General features: G+C 43.8%; 1 protein-coding gene and 1 long non-coding RNA gene across 11 annotated transcripts in view; one reads left to right on the top strand and one right to left on the bottom strand.

Moving 5' to 3' along the window:
• The window catches only part of NCAM1 (neural cell adhesion molecule 1), a 222,811-nt gene that overhangs the window by 99,904 nt on the left and 107,991 nt on the right, over nucleotides 1-14,916 (top strand). The gene's annotated exons all lie outside the window — the stretch shown is intronic.
• LOC309331333 lies at nucleotides 1,125-3,703 on the bottom strand. Its single transcript, XR_014151828.1, has 2 exons — nucleotides 3,182-3,703; nucleotides 1,125-2,280 (listed from the first exon to the last, which is right to left on the bottom strand). It is a non-coding gene; the product is annotated as an uncharacterized lncRNA (long non-coding RNA).

Raw genomic sequence — 14,916 nt, 5'->3', positions numbered from 1 at the left:
TGGTGGAGACAGTATATGTGCAGAGGTCAAGGTTCAGGGTGCCACCCTGCTCTCCCACTTCATGTAGTCACAGTGGAAGAAGGAATGAGCAAAAGGCGTTGCTGAGTTTGCTGGCGAGAAATGTTTCTTTGCAGGTAGATATGGTAGAAGGAGACACAGATTTCCCCCTGATATCTTTGATGGGTCATGTGACATCTGGCTGGTCATTTAGGATAGTTGTCCACTGCCTAATCCTATTGATGCATTCATAGATCTGCTACAACATCCTATTGCTAGGCCAGCAACCTGTCATCTGTTTGGCACATATGGTGAGCTGATAATTGGTGCTTCATGTTTTTTGGTTTTGTGCTTGCAACATTGTCATTGTACATCCTTGCTGAGGTGCAGAGGGTGGCACTTGGAACTGACCTACCATGCCCTCACCTTGCTGAGGTGCAGAGGGTGGCACTTGGAACTGACCTACCATGCCCTCACCCCCAACTTCTATCTACATCCAAGCAGTGCAAAGCCTTGTACAGTGTGACTTCAATGCGGCTTTCTTCAGCACTTTTCAGAGCTCATAAATCAGCACCACAACTTGTTTGCTTGACTTGAGGGCTTTGCACTTAACCATTTTCTCCTTTCTACCTCAGAAGGGAAAGCATAAAATTGGGGCCCGAGACTCCATGTTTATATGCATCTTGAGATATAAGGGGCAGAGAGCGCTGGGAGAAAAATGATCCGCTAGCAGTAATCACAGTGAACCCTGGAAGCCAACAAAGGGTCCAGAGAGTTCTTCTTGAAATTTCCCAATCAATCATCTGGAAATGATATTCTGCCCAGTGCATCTCCCAGCAGGCTGCCAGGAGTCACCTCTGTCTAGCTGATACTTGTAAGATGGTTGTGTTACATCTGTATGTAGAATTCTACCCATTTAGGAAATGAAATAGACTTTCAGCTTATTTCCTTGGCTAAGGAAGCTGAGGACTGAACCATCATTAGCTAAATTAAACATGGTGAAGAAGCTTGAATCTCAGGCAGCCCTACATAGTCTCAAAAGTTGCTTTTGGAATAAAAAGTAGGAGGAGAGAGGAATTTCTTCCAGCTACGCTTGAAGAATATACTTGCATTGAGAGTGAGAGAAAGAGATTAGAAAAAAGTTTATTCTGCATCCATTATGTCCAGGATTCACTCTGGCACTTCTTCCCAATATTGCACAGGGTCAGGGCTTGTGATCTGGAGATGCTGCCAAAATGAAATTGGGCAAGGAGAAGGCTAATCAGACTAGATGAAGCATGACAAGGATGTTCAAGCTACCAGAAGCTTCATCTGCTCCCTAGAGACAAGTCTCTGAGACTACAGTAGGAAGTCAAGCCAGAGTCTGTTTGAGGCTTTATAGGGCAGGTAAAATCCCATTGGCCATTTGTATCACCTAACAGCTGATGAGTAAGGAGCGGCAGCACCTTTTTCCTGCCAGCTGCACTGACAACACACAACTACATAACATGCCAGGAGAACAACTCCCTCTTCTGGAAAGTGCAGTGGCTAAAGGTGTTAAGAATCTCAGTTCAAGACATATGGGCACCATTCATACAACTTTTCTAAATTGCCTTTTAAAAAAATAAATACATATGGTTATATATTAACCTTTATGAGCCACCGTAGGGGCCTTTTTTTGCTGAAAGTTAGCACTGAAGTGAACATAATTCCCTTTTCTCCCTGCCCCCCCCCCCTTTGTAGTGACAGTTCTATCCTTGAAAAGTCAGAATTGTAAATCCTTGCTCTGTGGATTATTTCCATCTCTGCGCCATTGAACAGTAGAAGGTTGATACTTGTTTCTTTGTAGCTAAATTGAGCAACAGTGATGAACAGATTAGATGCCCAAGATTGCAGAATGGAGATCAAAGCACAGCATGCAGTTAATAAGCCCACATCACTCACAAATATGAGCGTTAGCATATATGATTATATGTTATGAGTGTTTTGCTGCCCATTTTCATTCCCCCTGCAAAAAAACCCCAAGATAGCTAATTGTTGTAGTTATCGTATTATATTCTCAAAGTGCCCTGCCAAACAGATTGCAATTCCATCTGATGGGACTTGTGCTGTCGCTTCTGTAACACTTTAAAATGCTCCATCACAGGCTTGTTCTGTACACTCCCGTACACACCGTATGTGCATGGCATCTTTTACCAGAACACAATCCAGGGAAGTCTTGTCCAACTCCTATTAGCTGGGAGAACACAGCAAATGATTGCATGCAACAGATGGATCCTCTGTAGGAAAATGGCCACGCTGAATCTGAAAATAAGCAAGCAGTGATACTCAGTGGCACTAAGTCACATTGTGAATCACTCACCTGCCCTTGAGGAATATCTGTCCAAGGTTAGCCTCACAGGTATTAAGGAGGCAAGTGAAACATTTGCTGTTTATGCCATCTCTTTCCTTTGCTGTGTGAATTCAAACTGAACCCCTTAGGGTTTTGTGGGTTGTTCTTTGTGTTTTATCCCTTGCCATGTTTTCCTGGAGCCAGAGTTTGATCTGGAAAGGTGGATGATGAATTTAACAATAATGATGATATTTCCACAAGGCACAAGTATCAGCTGCTATGTCTTGGTGCTTGGAGACAGCCTGCACATGGAGCAAAGTTATGCTGCCGGCCTCGGTTGGTGGATTTGCTGGTGCCATTAAGGGCATTAGAGCAGGAGATGGGCAGATCTGTTTCATGCAATGCATCCACACTGAGAGAGCTCATCCAGACTTCATTTCCTGCAACGTTTCTAGAAACAGGTCTGTACTTTAAAGTGTCATGTCTGAGCCCCCCCTGCTTTTGCCCAGTTACTTTCCTTGTGATAACCTGCTCGTTACCGCTGAATCAGAGCAAACAGCAGTCTGCAGAAAACCTGAATTGCCATTTGTTCTGATACAGCGTTAAAGAGTGGGTTTTCTCAGGGAAAGTGTTGGGGCCTGTACCTAGAAAGCATGGGACAAAATGCAGATGTGGATGAGCCATTAGTTCTCCTGCACATGCCTCATTTAAATGAATAGGAGCTGTGCTAGAATAGAGAACTGTAGGGGAAAGCCTTATTCCAAAATGCACTATCTATGTAAGACCATAGTCCCAACTAGCTCAGTGTTGTCTACAAGAACTAGCAGTGGGTTCTCCAAGGTTTCAGGTGGAGTGGGGTCTTTCCAGCCCTACCTGGAGATGTTGGGGATTAAATTTGTGCCTTTCCACTTGCAAAATGTGTGCCTTGCCACTGAGCTACATGCTGCACCTCCTAAATGCCTGTTGAAATGAAACTTGCCCAGGAGGACTTCCTGATGGATTGCGCCCCATGCCAGTTAACGGTAGGAACCTTTCAGATTTTCTGTCTCATTTTCCAAAACGTTGGCCAACTCCAAACCTGACACCAGTTCTGTAAGCATTGGGTAAATGTTTGTGGCAGTAAATTGCGGGAAGAGTGGGCGAAGATTGACAGTTTATCCTGTTGTCTCGTTGCTTGCCACAAAAGAAGATCAGCTCCTCAGCAACTCTCATATTGATTTTCTTTCTAAAATAAAGGCAGAAGCAGATCTTTGAGGATGTGTGGTGAGGTCCAGGAGCTTCAGAATAACTGTTCTTTTGGGAATGAGTTCTTGGAATCAGGTTGGGTTCTCTGAGTTATTGTCTGGTTGAAAAAAGGCTTCTGAATTCCACAAAGGAATTGTGTCGGCGCCTCTCCATTTCACAGAATTTGATTGATGAATAGTTACAAATCCCTTCAGAACAGAGACTAGTCAGTGGATTTAGTCTTGTTGTATCTTCTAACCCTGCTGGGAAATGCTTTGCTGCCATCTCATGTGTCCGCTTTATTTCAGTGTTGCACCTTGCATTTCCCCTTATTTCTTATTTCCGAAGATGTACATTTTCAGTACTCAGCAGCTACTGTTCAGGGAGTCTGAAATGTGTTTCCATGTCAACGAAAACAAGCTTAGGAATTGCTCATGGAAATGTTGGGTTAAGCAGGGGCAGTCAGCTAAACTGATGGATGTATCATCACCACCAACACTTGATTATTTGCCCCTGGAAAGTTTCCTCATCTTTATCCCTGGCTGTCCAGTCTGAACCTGTGTATTTTCCCTTTACACTACCGCACATGCAGTTCCGAACAGTAAGTCCTCTGGTATTGGTGTTGCTGATATTCTGCAAGGGCAGAATATCTAGGAGGTCTGCCTCTGATACCACTTCGGACAAACGTATCCTTGAGACTGTGACCATTCAGATGCTGGCACTATTACTCCTGTGTCACTAGTCTTTCAGTCTAGTAGACTTAGTTGGGTGCTTTTAGCAACTGCAGTACCAGTTGGCCTGAACCCCCAACAGCCAGCCTGGGCCAATTAGTCCCTATATAAAGCCCTAGTTCAAGAGCTTCTTCAGGCCAAGTGAGTTGTTTCTTGCAGGTGGATACTGCCTGAGCTTTTTCTCTTATTCCCTGAATGCCTTTGGTTGTGAATCTGCTTGTATTCATGTTTACTTCCATGGAACTCGGCCTCTGCCTGCTTTGGACCACCACCTTATTTCTGACAAAGCCGTGTGCAGTTGGCCTACTTACGTAGTTATGGATCTTTAACCAGTGCCATGTGCAGAATCTACAGAAAAAAATGGCTTCTGTGGCACTTCTGTAATGTATAAAGGAAGGACACTCTAGAAGCAGCTGCTACCCTCATGTTGCTGGAACAGGGACAATATTGACCCACCTGGACAAATTGGTTATCCATCATGTAGTTTTCTCACAGTATAACGAACACATTGCAGGCAGCAGTTTTGTGTCTCTCATTCCCCATCCCCACTGAGTGCTCTCTCTTTGTCTGTCTGTATCTGTCTCTGCCCCTCAGCCTTCCTTCATCTGAAGGGAATGCAAATATTGGATTTAGTAAGATTGACTAGTGTCAACCTGTGATTAATCTCTGGATGAATTATTTGCATAGCTGTGGATCCAGGCAGCAAGGGGAGATGGTGTGCTAGAGAAGGAGCCGCTCCCCTAACCAAAAGAAGAAGCAAATATTGGTTCATTGGTGCTGGAGCTGAAAAGCAAGAAATTGTGGAAGAGGAATCTGAGCTTGTTGCATGTACTCATCGCAGCATCCCCCAGGGAGTGTTTAGAGTAAAGAGTGATTAATAACAATAACAGGGAATCTAAAAGGCTTTTTAGTGGTATGTTATGTGCTGTGTTTTTCAATTGTGGTAAAATAATACAGTGACTATCATATTAGGCATTGATTATCAGGCCATATATATGTGCATTTTTCAGCTTGAATACTGCTTCACTGTTCTTCCATTCTGAGAGGATATTTCTGTTCAGACTTACCTCATTCTTTCTTTTCTTTTATCATTAAAGTAAAATCCAATGTTTTCTTTTTTACAAATTGTTCTGTCTTATGACCTGGAGGATTCTATAGTGCTTGTGAGTAACCCAGTCTTTCTTCCTACTAACAGGCCATAACGTAGGACTGTAAGGGACAATGGTTTCTTCCAAACATAGGTTAGGATGCATAACATGGCATAACCCAACTCATCTGAGCTCCCTTTATGGGGCACACATGCTGGGGTGAGGCAGGACAGGGGGCTATGGATATGGAAGGCTTTCACACAGACTTTCCCAGGACCTACTGCAGTGTATACATTTATTATTTGTACAGTGGTACCTCGGGTTACATACGCTTCAGGTTACATACACTTCAGGTTACAGACTCCGTTAACCCAAAAATAGTACTTCAGGTTAAGAACTTTGCTTCAGGATGAGAACAGAAACTGTGCTCCGGCAGCGCAGCGGCAGCAGGAGGCCCCATTATCTAAAGTGGTGCTTCAGGTTAAGAACAGTTTCAGGTTAAGAACGGACCTCCAGAACGAATTAAGTACTTAACCCGTATTTGTATTTCTCATGGCCCACCTTAGCAATTCAGATAGTGGTCATGGTCACATGGTAACCCATTAACCATGGCCTACTGTGCACAAACCAGTTCATTCATCTGTGCAACCCAGTTGTTTGTTTCACTACCAACATACCACAGTCTGTAGCCAAGGTTTGTTTTTGGCTAACTGATTGTGCTGCAGTCAAGTGAAACAAACCATGACCTTGGTTCACCTGTAACACTGGTGGAGAGGAAACCAATGACCCAGATAGGCATATTCATGGTAAAGCTTCAGCTGTGGCTTACTGTGGCATGTGAATTGCTTCTGTGTCATCAACACATATGGATGATTTTTCTGCCTGAGCTGTATTCTGAAAATGAGTATGAAGCCATATTAGGACAAATACCAGGGAACCTGGGTTGGAGGTGAAATATTTAATATCATATAAATCAGAATAGATCCATTGCTGGAGACCCATCAGGCTTGGCATTTTCTTCACATTCTCCTTACCGAGCCAAGTTTCCATTCTATTAAAAAACTCTCCTTGCTAAAATGTCAATGGGTTCAGCATAACATCTTCCTCACTCCGTGCCACATGGCAAGTTTCCTGTAAAATACTATCCTAATACATTAGACGGGGGAGAGATTTTTTTTTTATTAATGTCACCTTCTAAGATTTATGGTTCCCCAGACCACATCTTCTCATTTCAGCCTGTGAAATGTCTTTTGGAGCAGTTGTGTAATATTTAATATACTTTCACAATTTTGGTGATAAAATGTTTAGTGATGAGGCAGAAGGAAAGAAGCAGGGAAATGGTTTTCGTTGCTTCATAAAATTGGCAAAGGAAGGACAGCACTAGCGCCTCCCCCCACCCCAAACCACTGCCTTGAAAATTTAATTTCAACATACTGGTAGCTAGTAAATGGGGATACAATGGATAGAGGGAAGAAATAAACAGGAAACACTTATCACTTACTGATTCTGCAAGCTCTATACATTCAGGAAACAATGGGGTGGACTTTGAGGCACCCCCCCCCCAATTCATCCTAAGGTTAGCCACTTATTACAGAGCCCAATGTAACACACACACACCACACACACAACACACAACTCCAGACTTGTGACCAAGGAGGATCCCATCATATCCGATAGCTAAGCAAAGTCTTAGCTTTTCTGTGAGGCTCCTGGTTCAAGGGTGTTTGAGTCTTCTGAATGGCTGTTATGGCTTTACTAGCTAAAAAAGGCTATTTTGAAAGCCTCTCATTCTTCCAGTCTGGTTGCATTTTGGGGGTTGATGTAGCTTATAGCAGTATTTCCCAACCTTGGGCCTCCAGCTGTTTTTGGACTACAATTCCCATCATCCCTTGCCACTGGTCTTGCTAGTCAGGGATGATGGGAGTTGTAGTTCAAAAACAGCTGAAGGCCCAAGGTTGGGAAACACTGGCTTATAGCCCTGTACCATCTCATTCCTGTTTTGATTTCCAGCACCCTCTTTTATAGCATTTCAAGTAGAGGATTATCTTTGCCTATGAGCCATGCATAGATGGGGCATTAATTAAGCATGCCGTCTTCCTTTGTATGTCTTTTTGTGCTTGATTTTCAATAAAGAGGTTGGGTTTTTTCATGCTTGTGTAGTTTGGATTGTTGATGGCATTGGAAAGGATCATTAGTAGTTGTCCTGGAAGTCCACTAAGTTGGGGCAGAAGAGGAACCAGTCTTAGTTTATTTTGCCAAAGGAAGACACAAAGCTTTAAAAGCTGGAATATGATTGTACATGTAATAAAAGATTAGAATGTCCCAGCCTCCTTTAGGAGGAAGGGTGAGATACAAATTAAATACATAAAAATATATAAGAAAATCTGAATCTGGCAATGCTTGAAAACCCATCCAGCACATTTGAAATGATCCACCTTCTTTATTTGGGTTAACGGTAAAAAGAAAATAGTCTTGACTTTAAAACAGAATAAAAACTTGAAGCAAATCATGCTGTAATCAAATATGTTAATTAAATATGTGACCTTTCAGGCTCCATTTAATGCCCCATTGGCACAGCTTGTGGGGGTAAGCTAGCTTTTGTTGTGTCATTGATGTCTGTAGGCTTGTCCTCAGATGGGTAGAGCTCTGTCTAGTGATGAAAAGCAAAAGTGCTGCTCCAAATAAAACATTGTGTGGCTATTCCCTCCCCCCCACAGGTGGAATAAATGAAGACAACGGACACAGAGTTTTAGGTTAATGGGCGAAAATGGCCACAACTTTATTGATTACAGGAAAGAAGGGTATTGGCTTTAGGCATTGGCCCTAACCGACTATCCGGTCTGACCGGGAAGGGTTAAGCACCAACAGGGGGAGCCACCCGAGATGCATATCCCTAGGCACTCCCCGAGGGGTTACCGCTCGGGGGCGCGCTTTAGGCCCTAGCCTCCGTAGGTTTCGGACAAGGCGTCGCCCCTCGGAGTCCTTTAACGAACTACCCTTCAAGCATTGGGGGAGGTGATGGCGTTCCTCCCCCCCAACCTCATCTGCATGATAATACCCCGGCCAATGCCTACCGCCAAAACCGAGGGAGTTGTGACGATTTGCTACGAGGTAGGCGAAAAAACCAAGTGGCTCACAAAACCAGCCAATTAGCCAAATGGAAAAACTCCTACCAGGCCCCTTGCGGCGACCAGCCGAAGCCCATAGCAAGGTCAGTGGCAAAACCTAAAGGGCGGGTGGGTGGGAAACCGCGTCGTCTCCAGGGAAGAAAGGGGGCGAGCCAGGGGCTGCCCTGACCTTAAGTGGCCCTACGAAGGCCCGCCCCTGCTGCCAGCCGATTGGCTGGCGCCACAGGGTATGCTAATTGGGGGAATCCCTGTCTCCCGCGAGGCTGACACCAGCCTCGCGAGAGCGAGTGTGGGCGGGGTCGTGATCCCACAACCCCCCCTCCTCCTGAAGATCGGAAGGGGCATTAGCAGGTTACCTGGTAGAACTCAGTTTTCAGTGATTTTCCTTCACCCAAATGGTGTGCTTAATTGACTGAGGTTAGAGACTCATGGTTCACGCTTCTTTGTTCCTTTCTTCTTTATTATAGTGTCTTGTCTTGTCTTGTGGTTTTCTTTAAAAAAATATTGTTTCATTTCCCCCCCCTATGTGTACTTGTGAATAAATATTTCAGTTGCCTGCCATTTTGTGTTAAGTCCAATTTCCCTGTATAATTTACCCCCCCTCCCTTTGCCTCCCCTCTCGCTTAACTAGGAATGGGTCCACAAAGTGGTGGCCCTAGCTGTTAGGGCTAAATCTACAGTTTCAACATCTGCAAGAACTACCATGCCATGTCTGGAAGGTCTCTTGGGTAATACTTCCCAGAATCCAACTCTTCTTTGGAAGCCACTACTGAAGGTCTCCCATGCGGCTTCCTTTTTAGTGGATGCTTCCCTCAGTATGGTTCCATTCTAGTCTCATTCCTTGGTGACTAGTGTATTTGTATGATAGTCTCTATGGTTGAAGTATCATGCTCTACAGGTTCAGTTTGGCTATGGAACCATTAGTTGGCAGTCAGCTTTTTGGAGATGCCACCTTGAAGGCTGTCCTTGTAGAGTCTAATGACAAGAAGAAAACTATGCTGAAGAAAGAAGAGAAGACATGCACTTTTAGGAGACCTTTCTACTCCCTGTCACTCAGCTCAGTCCTTTCGTTCTTCCAAGAGTTCTGGCAGAGGCAGAGATTTTTCAGACCTCCAATCTCCCCTGGTCTTGCCAGTGCAGAGGAACAAGGCCCCAGTATCAATGAATTTTTACAGACTTTTACCATATCAAAGGTCTTGATGGATCTTAAACTAAGACTTATACACTATGTTTGTCATATCCACATTCAGCTGACAGAAGAGGTTTGCCATTCGTTTCTTTACTGGGCAGAGAGTCACCTGGATTTGATTTCAGCGAAGTACATGTAGGTCCCGCTATGTGAACTTAATCCGTTTCTGAGAAACGGTTTGTAAAGTGAGTATTTGCATTGCAAGACAATGATTTCCATTGTTTCCCGTGGGGAAAATTCCAAAGTGTTCTCAACCAAGAAGAAATTAACTGATTTCCTTCTTTCAACATCAGTCTTCTATGAATTAGTTTTGTTTGAAGCAGTTGCTTCAAGGGCCTGGTCTTGCTCACAGATTCAGAGGCATCAGCATTATTAGTTCATTATTCTAAAAGTGTAGAGGATTGAACATGGCTAGAACAGACCCCTGCCCCTTCCATCTATGCACTTGCACCTGCATAATTTGACCTCCAATGCAGCAGCTCTTCAGCCGCTCTGTATTCCCCAACCTTATATTTTTGGGTAAAGAATGTTAGAGTTCCAGGATGCTTCTGTAGACAGAAATAGATTTATTGCAGCTCCAACTGCATTGATGGTTTTGCTCTCAGAAATATCTTGTCAACTGCAGCTGTGCCGAAGTCTCGTTTAGATGGTTTAAGTGGAATTTGTCTTTTTGTTCTCTCTCACTCTCTCTTGGGGACCCATTTTGGGGCTGTTGAGACAGAAAGCAGCTTCTCAAAATGATTCATCTTGCACTGACCCTTCTTTTGAAATCTCTGTAGCCTGCATAGTCTGAGCTAGGAGAAAGCAGCTATTTATTGGCGTAGATTTAGCAATTCTCTGCCCCGCCCCCCAGTGACATCCTGCTGCAACAAGCAAGGATGGTGAGCAGGGAAGATGCACCAGGGTGAAGGAAGTGGTAAACAAATATTTTATTTCTGCCTTGGTTTTCTCTGCAGTCCCAGTGTTGTTAAGCAAAGAGGCCACCACATTAGCATATTATTTTATTCAGGCTAACGTCCCTCTCTTCCCATTATATCATTGCCTTGCCTTTTGTTCAAGCTCACACTTGTGGTTTGTTGTTGTTATAGTGCTGAATCTTGGTGAATTAAAGTTGTGGCAATAAATAATGTTCCTCTAGATAATAAATGGCTGAATCAGAATCTTAGAGCTGGAGGGGTCTTTGTAGGCCATCTAATCCAATCTATGTTTGATACAGCTAATCCGGAGCTAGTACACCTCAAAAAGGATGTTACTTAAAATGGGAAGACCTCTCCCACTCTATGGGCCCAGTTCACGTCTGCATTGTGCTGTGAAGGGGCACCACTCTCCTAGTATAGACTTGACACTGATGCTTGAACAAGATTCATTTGAATACTTGGATAGCAATGCCATTGCCCTTGACAGGCTACTCTGTTATCCAAACAGACCTGCAAAAGGTTTGGACAATATAGATTTTTGTAAGAGTAACATGTATTGCTCTTCTGAACTGCAGGGATGGAAGTCAGTTTTGGCTTGGAAACAGTTGCACTGTCATCTCTCTCTCTCTTTCTTTCTTTCTTTCTTTCTTTCTTTCTTTTGTAGTATGCCTTTGCAAAACCATAGACTGAAGTCAGGTCTAACTGATGTCCCAGAACCATCCCCCTTAATTATGCAAAGGATAGCTTCAGCCAAAACCCTTATAACTCTATGGTCTTCTTTCCATGTAATAAAACATTATGAATGATCTCTGGGTACATGTAGTCTAATATGAGTAATAATTAGATATTTGACCTGCTCACCTATGATGAGTAGGAACCACACCCTGTTGAGATGATTATGGCAAAATGTACTTACACTTCATTAACCCACTAGCTAATGAGCACCCAAGGAGCCTTCCCAAAACATTTAGAGCCAGTACTGAGAATATGCATGCTTCTTCCTTCAAACACACCCCATCCCACTCCCATTTCCAAGCCCTAAATGAAGCACAAATCTCATGCTGGCTTGCCTTTTTTCTTTAAATTAACGATTAAAAGCTGGGTTGTTTTTTTTTTAAACTAACTTTATCAAATTCTTGTTTCTTCACAAAAGCAAAGTTGCATGGCTTGTGTACTGTGATAGTAGCTGGCCCTGACATTTTGCTTGCGATAAGTGCCAAATACCAGAATTACAACTTGATGTTTTGAGGAGAGAGACAAGTGCCAAAATCTAGAACCAATGATTAAATGATTGGTTGAGAGGGTCATTGTTCATGCGACATGACATCATCTTCGCTCTTCATGAACCACTCCAGTATACACATTTCATCCTCCGTAATGAGAACTTCAAAACTAATCACAGTAGGGAGATTAAATAACTATTTTTAAACAAAATAGAACAAAACGATTCCTTCATCTGAAAAGCTCTTCAGATGAAAGTTGGTTTTACACTTGAAAAATAAATATAATCAAATTAATGGACTAGAGCCAAGCTGTTTGTGAATTGTGCCATTCATGCATTCTGCAGATGTTATAAGAGAAAGTGAGGTGAAACAGCAGTAAAGGGTTCCCCACACCTATTGTACTCATTAGCTGAAAGAGTATATTTACATAGCCAATTATTTTTTTTGGGGGGGGTGGAGAATAGAATAAGCCCAGAGCTTAAACAGTCCCAGTTATGCAGGGGCTCTGTTCCTTGCTGTTAGCTTGCTTGCTTCTACGCTTTATTCATGCTATCTCTCTTGTTGAGGCCCAGAGTTGAAGAAAGCCAAATAATTCATTCATGATTACTGATGGCATAAGCAAGCAAATCACTCTTTTTGCAGATGGCTTTTGATTTATGGATTTGCATCATGATTCAAACTAGAAGTGATGGAGGCAGCCCCATCTACATGTATTAAGTCAGACCACTTAACTGTCTACTGAGCTTTCAGGGTTTCAGGCAGAGGTCTTCCAAATCTCAGCTCAGGTGGAGATGCCAGGGATTAAATCTGGGACCTTCTGCATGCAAAGCATGTTCTCTGTTACTGAGTTCTGGGTGTGTGAGTAGGAGGTGTTAAGCCCTCTGTCACCCACCTTATCCTCCTATCACACTCTAACTCATGTTCCCCTCCAACCTGGAATAGACTGGAAGAATGAGCTGAGCTTGTATAAGTGTCTGGAACAATAGTCCTTGAGAATGGACCACTAGGCACTGTTTGTAGTGAAAACTGGACCTTGCAAATTCCCTTGCTTTGTATACGAATGGAGCAGATTTGTGAATAGCAGAAATGGCTGCCCACGTCATTTCCCCATTTGCTTCATATAGATATTGATGTAAGGTAACCTTTTTCCATCTTGGTGCTTTCCAGATAGTTTGGCCTACAACTCAACCCCAACCAGTATGGGGTGGGTGAGAATTTCTAAGGGGAAATTCTCTCCAAACGGCCAATGTATGTGTGAGCATGTGCCAGCTGAATAATAGGTAATGGAAAACCTGTGTGTGTGTGCGCGCGCGTGCGCGCAGACACATATTGCAAGATACTTCTTTAGCCTGTAACAGCTTATAGAATCCTGGGGGAGGTCATGACTGGATTACAGGAACCCTGAACAGGGACAGTTCTGTTAGAGGTGGTACATTGCAACATTTCATTGTAGGTCCTAACTCAAAGGCATCCCATCTGAATGAGATATTTTGAAATTCCTGCTGAAGTTTTTTCTTCTTAATGCACCTTGAGTTTTTATCACTCCTGTTGCTGCTGCTGCTGCTGTCATATGAAGGCTTACATGCCACTAAATATGAAAGATTAATTTGAAACTTAAATAGAATATTGATTATTGGGCCCTTTTGCTGTTGGCAGGAAGCAGCCCTGGTTACGAAGTGAGTCTATTAAAAGCTATAAAACTCAGTGCAAATGAGTGCGCTGCAAATCTCAGCATGTGGGAGGTGTTGGAATATCCACAAAATACCTAAGTCCTCTTGACACCGGAGGTGCAGAAAATGCTTCTAAAGACCAACAATAAAGTGTTTTGGAAGAGTGCAGAAACTGAAGTGATATGAAATATGATCAATGATCTGGGAGGGCGGTTGCTGCTAAGTAAGTAATTGATTCCTGTGCATAGTTAAATGCAGCAGGCTGGGTTGTTCTGTCAGAGTCAGGCTTCCAATATGCTGCATTGGGGGGGGGGGTTGGGTTTCCTTTTCGCATGCCCCACCACACATCCTGTTAATTAAGGATGCCTATAAAAAGGAGTTGCATATCATCCATAAAGAAAGAAACAAGTGAAGGAGGAAATGTTATTGGTGGGCATTTTTAAAAAATGTTAATGGTGGCAGTTTAACGGAACAGCCCTTCCACAAGAAGTAACAAAGCCAGTTGCCAGGGACTTGAAATGTCAGTTTCAGATAGCACTGTTTTGGTTATCCGTTTCAGAGGATTGATTATTTGGTCTGGAGAAATGTACACGACCTTACAAGGGGCTGCTCGGGACTTCGTGGAAAGCATGGCCTCCATGGGGCTGTCCCTGAATAAGTTTGGCCCAACTCATAGTCATGGACATGCCTTAGACCTGGTGTTCACCTCTAGTGACGTGGGTGATCTGACACTAAGTAAAAGTGAAACAAAAGAAGTGCCATGGTCAGATCACTTCCTGGTGCAACTGGACTTCTCCGCGACCCTTCCCCTCTGCAGGGAGGTGGGACCAATTCGGATGGTCCGCCCTCGCCACTTAATGGATCCAAATGGTTTCCAGAGAGTGGTAGGGGATGTCTTATCCCATGTTGATGGCCTTTCAGCTGATTCCCTGGTGGCCCGCTGGAATGCGGAGTTAACCAGGGCTATCGACTGTCTGGCTCCGAAGCGCCCTCTCCGATTGCATGGAGCCCGGACAGCTCCGTGGTTTTCTTCGGAGCTGAGGGCGATGAAACAATCGCTGAGACGGCTAGAGCGTCGGTGGCAAAAAACTCACTCCGAATCTGACCGGACACAGGTTAGAGCTCAACGTCGAGCCTACCAAGTGGCGATAGCGACGGCGAAGAAGACTTTCTTCACCGCCTCTATTGCATCTGCAGAAAATAGTAGCAGGAGACTTTTTCAGGTGGTTCGTAATTTAACGGAACCACCTTTACCACCGGGGCTTTGTAAAGACCCCAAGATCTCCTGCAACGATTTTGCAAAGTTTTTTGCAGATAAAATCACTCATATTCGGAAGGAGCTAGACACCACCGTGGGAGCAGGGCTGGGGCGGGAGAGTGCTAGAGCTCTGTCTGGTCAAGTTGCATGGAATCGATTTCAATCCATTACCCCCGAGGA

Source organism: Podarcis erhardii (genome assembly GCF_964252035.2).
Source record: "Podarcis erhardii genome assembly, chromosome: 16".
Classification (NCBI taxonomy): Eukaryota; Metazoa; Chordata; class Lepidosauria; order Squamata; family Lacertidae; genus Podarcis; species Podarcis erhardii.
Note: the sequence above shows the minus strand (reverse complement) of the source record. Positions and strands in the feature narration are given on the sequence as shown.